Source organism: Hoplias malabaricus, chromosome 4 (assembly GCF_029633855.1).
Source record: "Hoplias malabaricus isolate fHopMal1 chromosome 4, fHopMal1.hap1, whole genome shotgun sequence".
NCBI classification, from domain to species: Eukaryota; Metazoa; Chordata; class Actinopteri; order Characiformes; family Erythrinidae; genus Hoplias; species Hoplias malabaricus.
Window position 1 is genome coordinate 9,050,736 of NC_089803.1, and position 9,883 is coordinate 9,060,618.

Genomic DNA, 9,883 nt, shown 5'->3' on the forward strand with positions numbered 1-9,883 from the left:
GTTAAAAAATAAGTCTGGTATAGAAATCTCAAAGGCATTTGCGAACATATTAGAAGAAGGCAGAGTTCCTCAAAAGTTACAGACTGACAGGTGTAAAGAGTTTTTCAACAAACATTTTCAAAAATTAGTATCGAAAAACAAAATCAAACATTTTGCTACAGGTAGTGAGCTAAAAGCCAGTGTCATTGAACGGTTTAATAGAACGCTAAAATAATTATAAATTGAAAGATTATGACGGTGACATTATACACAGCCGTTTCTATGAAGAAGAGTTGCAAAAAATCCGCATGTCTACAGAAAAAGCATTCAAAGTTGAAAAAATTTTGGATAAAAAAAAACAGGGTAAAAAAACAATGGTTTTAGTGAAATGGTTAGGTTGGCCATCAAAATTTAACAGCTGGGTTCCTGAAAATGATGTTGTGGACATACAAAGGCCTTAAAAGGTGTTGTACTTTGTGAACTAGTTCATTTACATCAAAGGACAAATATGGGGGACAATGGTTTTTGCGTCACACTGCAGAGCAATTCGTCTATGTCGGTATACCCCGATAATCAAATTTCTAATTATAGAACAAAACTAGCGAAACCAATCGATCTAAAAGGTGACTGGGAAGTAGGGGTGATAGAGTTTCAATACCCACGAACGTGGACAACCTTTTGTGAGCTAGATGCCACATTTAGCGTAATTTATAAAAAATCGGGCAAAACAACACAAATAACCATTCAATAGGTCTTGTTTATGACCAAATAAGTCACAGGTTGTTTATTAAGACGTTATCTGATATCGGTTTGATATTTAATGGTAAACTAGCCATCATCTTGGGTTTTAAACCGGGTGTGATACTAGAGTGTGTAGTTAAAACAAATGACCCGGATGTCGTACAGAAAGAGTACGCGCCACACCCTGTCGACATGTATGGTGGTTTCTACTCAATGTTTGTTTACACAGACATTGTTGATTACCAATTAATTGGAGACAGTTTTGTACCCCTGTTAAGATGTGTACATATATCAGGGAACAACCATGATATTGTCACAGTTAGATATAGTAAGCCGCACTACGTGTCGACAACAAAATCACAGATAAATGATATCGCTATAGAAGTGAAAACCGATCAGAACCAGCACGTAAATTTTTCTTATGGGAAAGTGGTTGTAAAGCTACACTTTAGACCTGTAAAACAAGGAATTAGGTTTTGAAATGGAATCTTTCAACAGCCTGGCCATGGATCCTGAACGTTACGTTTCTTACTATCAAAGTCAGGCCGGAGGCCACATGCCCGGCTATACAGGTAGCCCAACAATGTATGGTGCGGGATTTTTAGACATTTATTCAGAATGGCTATACCGTTGTTCAAGAAGGGTTTTAATATAGCCAAACCACATCTAAAAACAGCTGCTAAAAACATTGTAAGCGATGTTGTCAGTAGCGGTCTGACGCGTATAATGGCACACAATCAAGATGGGTCGGGCATGTTGGTGATGGCTCGAAAATCTGTGAAACGACCCCCTGGTAAGAGGCGTGGCCGTCCTGCTAAGAAAACCAAGCTTGAGATGAAAAAACATCCATTATTCATTATCTGTAACCACTTATCCAATTTAGGGTCGCAGGGGGTCCAGAGCCTACCTGGAATCATCGAGCGCAAGGCGGGAATACACCCTGGAGGGGACGCCAGTCCTTCACAGGGCAACACAGACACACACACATTCACACCTACGGACACTTTTGAGTCACCAATCCACCTGCAACGTGTGTTTTTGGACTGTGGGAGGAAACCGGAGCACCCGGAGGAAACCCACGCGGACACGGGGAGAACACACCAACTCCTCACAGACAGTCACCCGGAGTGGGAATCGAACCCACAACCTCAAGGTCCCTGGAGCTGTGTGACTGTGACACTACCTGCTGCGCCACCGTGCCGCCCTATGAAAAAACACATAGTGTCAAAAAGAAGGAGTAAGGGGAAGCAGACAACAACCTCGACCTGTAGGAAACCTGTTAAAACCATTTTCTGATCATGGCTCTAATTCATCGCATGTCTGAGGAGTGTATTAAATCAGAACTGGACTTGTTTACAGTACCTTTAACACAAACCGCTATTGAGAAAAACACTTATGTCGAAATTCCGCCGCTGTCAGCAATATCCGACACTGCCCCACTGGAGTTTTTCATAGCCGGCCATGGTGAAGATTATATGGATCTAAATAACACACTATTATACCTTCGTCTTAAAATCACAAAACCTGACGGAAGCGACATTGATGACGGAGCCGCTGTGGGGTTGATAAACTATCCTGGAGCTACAATATTTTCACAGGTCGACGTGTCCCTAGGAGACAGGCTGGTATCACAGAGTTCAAGTACCTACCCATACCGTAGCATGATAGAATGTCTTCTCTGCAGGCCTCTTTTATCTGGACACTGCAGGGCATATGGATGAAACAAACCCCGCAAGGAACAATCGCGGTTTGGCAAAGAGAGCCGTATTTACAAACGCTAGTAATGTGGTAGAACTGCTGACCCCGATTCATAGCGACATATTTTTTCAGGAGAAATTGATGCTTAACGGTGTTGATATAAAAATTCGCATGACACGTAATAAGGATGATTTCTGTCTAATGCGGCATGACGCATTAGCATACAAAGTGAATATTCTCTCTGCTTCATTATTTGTCAAAAAAGTATCTGTGTCACCAGCTGTAAGGTTGGGTCATGCCCAGACATTGTTGTCAACAACGGCTAAATATCCCATTGACAGAGTGTGTCTAAAAAATTTTTCCATACCCGCTGGAACACGTGTTTCTAACCAAGAAAATTTGTTCTTGGGGACTCTACCTAAGTCTATGATAATAGCCATGGTTGATAATGATGCATTCACAGGCGCCTATAATAAAAACCAGCAATTAGACGGCCAGCAATTTCCAGCCAAACCACACCAACCCGATTTCCACACTGGTTCCGCCGTGCGCGAATTCTTCCAGTTAGCGCTTGCATCTGGAAGACATCTGAAAAACCAGGCATTGCCAATTGATAGGCAGGATTTCCTACAGGGCTACACTCTGTACGCGTTTAATCTCACACCTGATGAAGAATGCGGTCAACACGTGTCTTTGGTCAAATCAGGTAATATTAGACTGGAGGCCCGTCTCAGACAGCCGCTCCCGCATACTGTAAATTTGGTTGTGTATGCTGTTTTTGACAGCATCATTGAAATATCTAACCGAAGACAAGTTTTAGTGGATTTTTACTAATGAATACGTTGGAGCTGTCTGCTGTAATGGACAAAGTGGCTGTTAACACACATTTTCTCGGTGTTTTAGCATGTGACCAATTACCAACAAATGGTATATGGAAATTACCTGTGACGGCTATTGTCAATACACACTCATCTGATCTTCCTGGCGAACATTGGCTTGCTATCTACATAAGTAAAGACCGTGTCGGGTGTTTTTTTGACAGTTTTGGAAATGCACCTACCTATGACAAGTTCCCTAAAATTATTAGTGATTTCCTTAAAACAACATGCACGACTTTGAGGTATTCTACCAGACAAGTTCAAGATTTTACATCAACCACATGCGGTCAACATTGTGTGTTTTTTCTATACCACATGGTTAGACTGTGTAATTATGAAGTGATGTCAATATATGGTTTTAATTTAACTAAAAATGACAATATGGTTTCAGCCTTTGTGAAACATTTGTATCTGTGTGTTTGTAAGAACAGGTCGTTTATTTGTATACAACATGTTCAAAAAGGAGAGATGTTTATTGTATAGCCCTGTGTAGTGTAAAGCTGACGAATAAAAACACTCATTTTCAAAAAGATTTTCAACTCTGGTTCGTTTATTTACAAATATACATGTAACAATAATAAAACAACAAATGACAGTTTTTCAAACAATGTGAAAAATATTCAAAACAATCAAGTAAACAAAACAATCACACATCAGATAAAATAAAAATAAAATATATAACAATTAGAAGTTTAACCAAACACTTCTGTCTAAAACGGGGGAGAGAAATCTGGGGTGTTCAACACTCTTAACAGGCAATTGCAAAGTGTCTTTCACTGGTGTAGCATAATTTGGTATGGTAGAAAGAGGTATGTTTAAAACAGCAAAAGCCTCTAGAAACTCGCTCCACCCCCGAGGTCTACGATCATCGCTAACACGTTGTGCGGCGGTGATGCTTTTCACCAAGTCCAGAATATGTGACCCTGGGATCGTACGTCCATTTAAGACAAATTCTCCTAATTCATTCCAGGAAGACACATCTTTTGATTTAGACATTGTATCTAAAACATACTGAACATTCTGTCTGCTTCGCGAAGATACATTTCTAAGAACATCATTGGTTATGGAATGTTTGTTACCAGTCTGATCGACAACATTTATTTCCTTATTAACAGTATCCGCAGGCGGCAATGACAATGTTAAAGTATTGGTCTCCATATCACCATGTTTAGCGATGGTTAAATATCTCTGTAACATGGATGTATAAAGTTTGGCCTTCTCGTGGGGGTCGAGATCCCTCCTGGCCAAAATATCTCTGATCGACATGTCCAAATCATTTTCTACAATTTGTCGGACAGCGCCCCGACTGTTATCACTCTTTAACTTATCCAACTGGTGCTGAGGTACCAAAAATAATTTTTCAGCGTACTCCATGTCTTCAGTTTATCTCCCTGCTATCAAGCTTGCTATAAATGGTAAAGCAACGCTTAACAATGGTAAAAGAAAGCCGCCTTTCTGATTAATTATTTTCTTTTTCCGTGAAACACCAACCTTTTTATTTGCGATAAATTTAATTTCAGACTTCTTCTTCTTTAACTCACGATATTGTGTTGATGTGAGAGGTACGGTGCCATTAAGAACATTAAGGGCAACCTCGCACAGAGTTAAGATAAGTTCATTAGACGTCGTCTCTGTGCTGGTGTGGCTTTAAATAAAATTTAAGAAGCGGCAGGTTTCTATATAGTCTGTCCGACATACTGATCTATCTGCGTATTTTTGGAATGTAAACAACAGGCGTGTTTGAAAGCAGATCTGTTCTGAGACGAAAGTTTTCAGGAGTCTTAGCTTTATAATCAATTAAAAGGTGACCGAACGGCTTGCTAACAGCGTTTTGAAAACATTCCATGAAAAATTTGGTGTTGCCGGAGTACATCTGTCTACTTAATACACAAACCTGATTGTTGTCTCTAGGATTTTTAAATAATATGAGATAGTTTGTGTTCAAACTAATTGTCCTACTAGACTTTCCTTGAAAAAACAAATTTTGCATTAAGTAAATGGCACTTCAATTTCTGTGATGTACATACTGTGTAAACACCTTTTCCACTTCGGCATTATTGCTGGCGTCTTTCATAACATCATCAATTATTAACAAATTATTTCTGTTAAGCGGTAAAAGTGTGTCGTCACATAGCGACGTTGGTATCCCTTGAACAAAAATAATATTTCTTATCTTTAACATTTCATCATAAAGGGGTTGCCAGCAGTCATAAATGTATACTATGTTTTCTATTTTTTTGAAATCAACTCATCAGAACGCTCAATCAACTGTTTTACAAAAAAAGTTTTTCCGGAATTTGATGGTCTGCTTATTACACACGAAAATGGGTGTTGTAATCTAAAATCAAACCCGTCAACATCTATCAGACCTCGACCGTCTTTAGTACCCATAAGGAAGTGTTGAAAAATCAGGCAACAGGACACGTTTGTTGTACACAACTTTAAACCGCTTCACTACTGATTTGTTTTTCAGCGTGAGGTTCTTTTTATTTCTCACAATGCCTAAATAAGGCCCCAGAGGGGGTTCCCAATCACCTTCACGAGAAACAAAAATAACACTGTCAGTGTCGCTATACAACAACCTGTCTCCCAATTTATCCATTAGATTATACAATTCTAAACGAGCGTGAGCTGTTGTAAATGCGGCGAGGAATACATTAATATCGCGTGTTGGACAGCTGTCTCCAGCCGAATAGCACCACTGAATCAATGCTGCGGTGTCGGACACAAATGAAAAGTGTTTAACCTCATAGCCGTCACCAAAGATGTGTTGTGAAAACTGTTCAGGGTCCGTTAACACTTCAGACACTCATTGAAAAACCCTCATTGAAAAACGCCCCCACAAGCTGTTTAACAACAATTTGTTAATAGAGCGACGCGCCTGGTTAAGGCATATCTTGTCAGGATTCAGTTGGATATTTTCCTTTTCAAAATAATCCCTGATGTATTCGGCCCTCTCTTCCTCTGTCACAGCATGTGCTGGATAACCACTGGCCTCCTGCTTGTACTGTAAAAACGTCTTTACATACTCGCAGAACAACGTCTCTGAACTGTCTGGGAAATGCCAAACTTCGTGGATTTTTGCAACTACATACCCTTTCTCAACAGCCTTCACTAGTTCAATACTGACCCATGACCCCGTTATAGATCTCTGTTCATCACTATGCATACACGAACGCAACTGGTTTTCGTGCTCGGCACATGTGCGGCACAGCGGGAACATTAAATTTCCATTACAACGGTGTGGTAAAACAGGGTGGAGGAGTTTTCTTGGCGGATATACTGTTGCCTTGACTAGACCATAGTAATCCTCAAGAGGTTGAAAGTCTTTGAAAAATATTTGGGGGTGCCCTACCGGGTATTTCTTCCGGGCCTGGCAGAATGGGTACAAGCTAGTGAAGTCCAAATATCTAATCTTCTCACCCTCCTTTGCTTTGTAATACAAATTATACGCATTTGTTCAACCACCAAAAAGTGCGTCTCTTGGTTTGAGCCTTTCAGGAACTGTGTAATTAGAAATGAACGTGGCAACATCCAAATCATCCCTCTTAGCAGATGCCCACTGACATTCCCACATCACTTCAACTTCTAGACCATATGCACGAACAAGCGTCTCCACCTTGGTATCAAACCGCATTCGCAAATCTCCATACAAGACCTTTGACATAGGATGGCACTGGTTCGGGTTGTAACGACATTCATGACCATGATGTATGCAACCATTAAATTCTAAAGCTTTTCGCACACCATCTTTTTCATAATAACCGTCCACATAATATGCGCCAAACTTCATTTCCCCGTGAGTTAAAACGTGGTGCACATCAACATCTCTTACATGCTTAACATACTCAAGCCATTCAATAGAGACGTTAGAGAATGTCTTGTGCTGGTTAATGTATGCGTTGTTGTGTGTCAGTGCCAGTGTCTTTTGGTAGAAAATGTGTTTTGTATACTGCCATACAACATGATACTAATGTCGTATAATTAAACGGGTCTAGCTTTGTGCACTGAATGAATTCTTCGCGATACTTGATACATGCTTCGCGCAGTAAAACAACGTCGTTCCTGCCGTAAACATACAACTCCTTTTGGAAGTCAAAAACACCGTTTGAGACTGTGTCGTACCATTCGTCAAACTCTTTTTTGTCTTTGTCATTCATAGTGTCATAACCATAAAAACCCTTTTCAGGGTATGGCCCCACATAGTTCTCATTTTGTTTTAAATTGAATTTGTGTGGGAAATGTCCTTTCTCGGAGCATGTTAGATTTAAGGCTGATGTTGTTTTAGCCAAACGCATTGGAATGAATGAATATGAGTCTATGTAACGTTGTTTGTATGTTTCATCATACATGGAGATCAGTCTACATCATGGTGATTTTGACAGCGACACCCACACTAGAAAAATATTCCAATAATAGAAAATTGTCAAAACCGGCCGCATTGTGTGCTAACCATGTGTACCCTTGATATTTGAGCTGTCTAAACTTTCTCATAAGCCTTTCTATGCAGTCAGACCCTTCTGCAGTGAATTCTGTACCATCATATGTAATAGCGCATACAAAATTAGCTTCATGCTTTCCATTTTCAAAGCGTGTCTCAAAGTCGAAAAAGATGTAGGAATTACTGGGTTCTTTTATTTTGATCGGCTGTATGTAACATTCATGTGTGGTGTCCGATATTAAATCTTCACCACAATGAACACAACGACCCGACACACACTTGTGGGGTTTTGGTTTTATTAAACTTACGTGATAACGATGGCCACATTTTTTGCAATACTTAGTTAGATTGCATGAGGATGCTATCACCCCTGTAATAGACTGTTGTTTTTGTTTCTTATGCTGCTCATAGCAATAGACAGACTTGCAGTAACGCGAACAGTCATCACAATATTTCACACGCCTGGGGTGTTTGTGACACATCGCATCTTGACACACATCGCAACTATATTTACAGCTATGATCTCTGGCGTTAGTGTAGCCCGTATAACAAAACATGCAAACATGCGGCACCCCCATGAACGCTTTCAAATTTTTTACCAAATAATAATGACCGTCATGGAGGTACAGAAACGCAGTCTTGGTATGTGGTTTGTCTTTGGTTTGGTACTTTTCTAATTTACCCGAACGACTCTTGTGGAACACAACTATTTTAATACCATACTTATATTCAAAACGACCAATATCATTAAAACCTACTCTATGGTCACGTGTGTAGCCAATGTTTATCTGTATCTGTTCGGCTATAGGTTCTAACGTGTTATGTGGTACATGCGGATTCAGAAAAAGAGCAATGCAGATTGCAAAACACAGATTGTTTGAGATGTTTGTTGGGCAGAAAAGATTCAGTCTGTTCCTTTTGATCACCTGATCGTGTGCTAGGTCACGCACCTTACGACGAACACCACCATTTTTACCCATGACTATCGAGACAGTCAGAGCCAAACTCTCATCCGTTTTAATACTGTTGTTGCTCTGCATAACCCTTTCAATAGCATCTGAAAATCTGTCTACACTGTAACCGTCCCTTGAAGACAACACCGTGTTTACATCAGATGTTAAACTACTACCTCTTAGGGTGATGTCGATAACACCGCCATCACCAGCCAAGACCCTGGAGAATGACACAATTTCTGACAACACATCGTGTATATAGGACGTGTATGAAGCTATGTCTGTGGATGGCGCGTCATGTAAATTCAGCATCCGGTGAAGCACAACGCTGTTAAACCGATTCCTAGACACTATGGTATAATCGTCTACAACACCACCATTTCTCACCAATTCTGCTATATTACCGTCAGATAAACCAAAGTTAGGAGCTGTTGGGTCAAATGATGAATGTCTAGGTGTTGTCACACCGCTACCTGTTTGTTCATTGTTTATGTGTTGTGTATTATTTTGAATATCATTTTCTAGGTCTGCTATAGCCATGTCACATTCTTCGATAAGACAGTGTAGTTTTTCACTTGGAGACAACCGCCCCCAAGCATCATATGTTGCGTCATCACATGCACAATCTGTTGATTGTTCGCCACTACTATCATATCTACAACGCTTAACCGGTTGTGTATGTGATGTTTGCCTTGTGTTTGTTAACCATTCATCCGGTGTAGTTTGTAATAATCCATGTGCGTTACTACTGTTATCGCTGTCTTGTATGTCTACGTCTTGTTGATTTTTACTAAACGATTCAATAGTATCACATTCGTCCATAAGACAAAGCATTTTTTCACTCAGAGACAACTGTTTCCACGCTTTATTGGGTCATCACATGCAAAATCTGTCGATTGGCTGTGGCTATTGTTATTATTACAAAGATTTGTCGGATGTGTTTGTGATGTTTGACTAGTGTTTGTCAACCATTCCTCCAGTGTAGTTTGTAATAAACCATATGCGTTACTGTTATCGCTGTCTTGTATGTCTACGTCTTGCTGGATATTACTAAGCGATTCAATACCCATATCACATTCGTCCATAAGACAAGCATATATTGGGTCATCACGCGCAAAATCTGTAGATGCCATGACTGTTTAGACCTATTTGGTTTTCGATACACAAATTGTTGGTTTTTAAATGTCACTGGT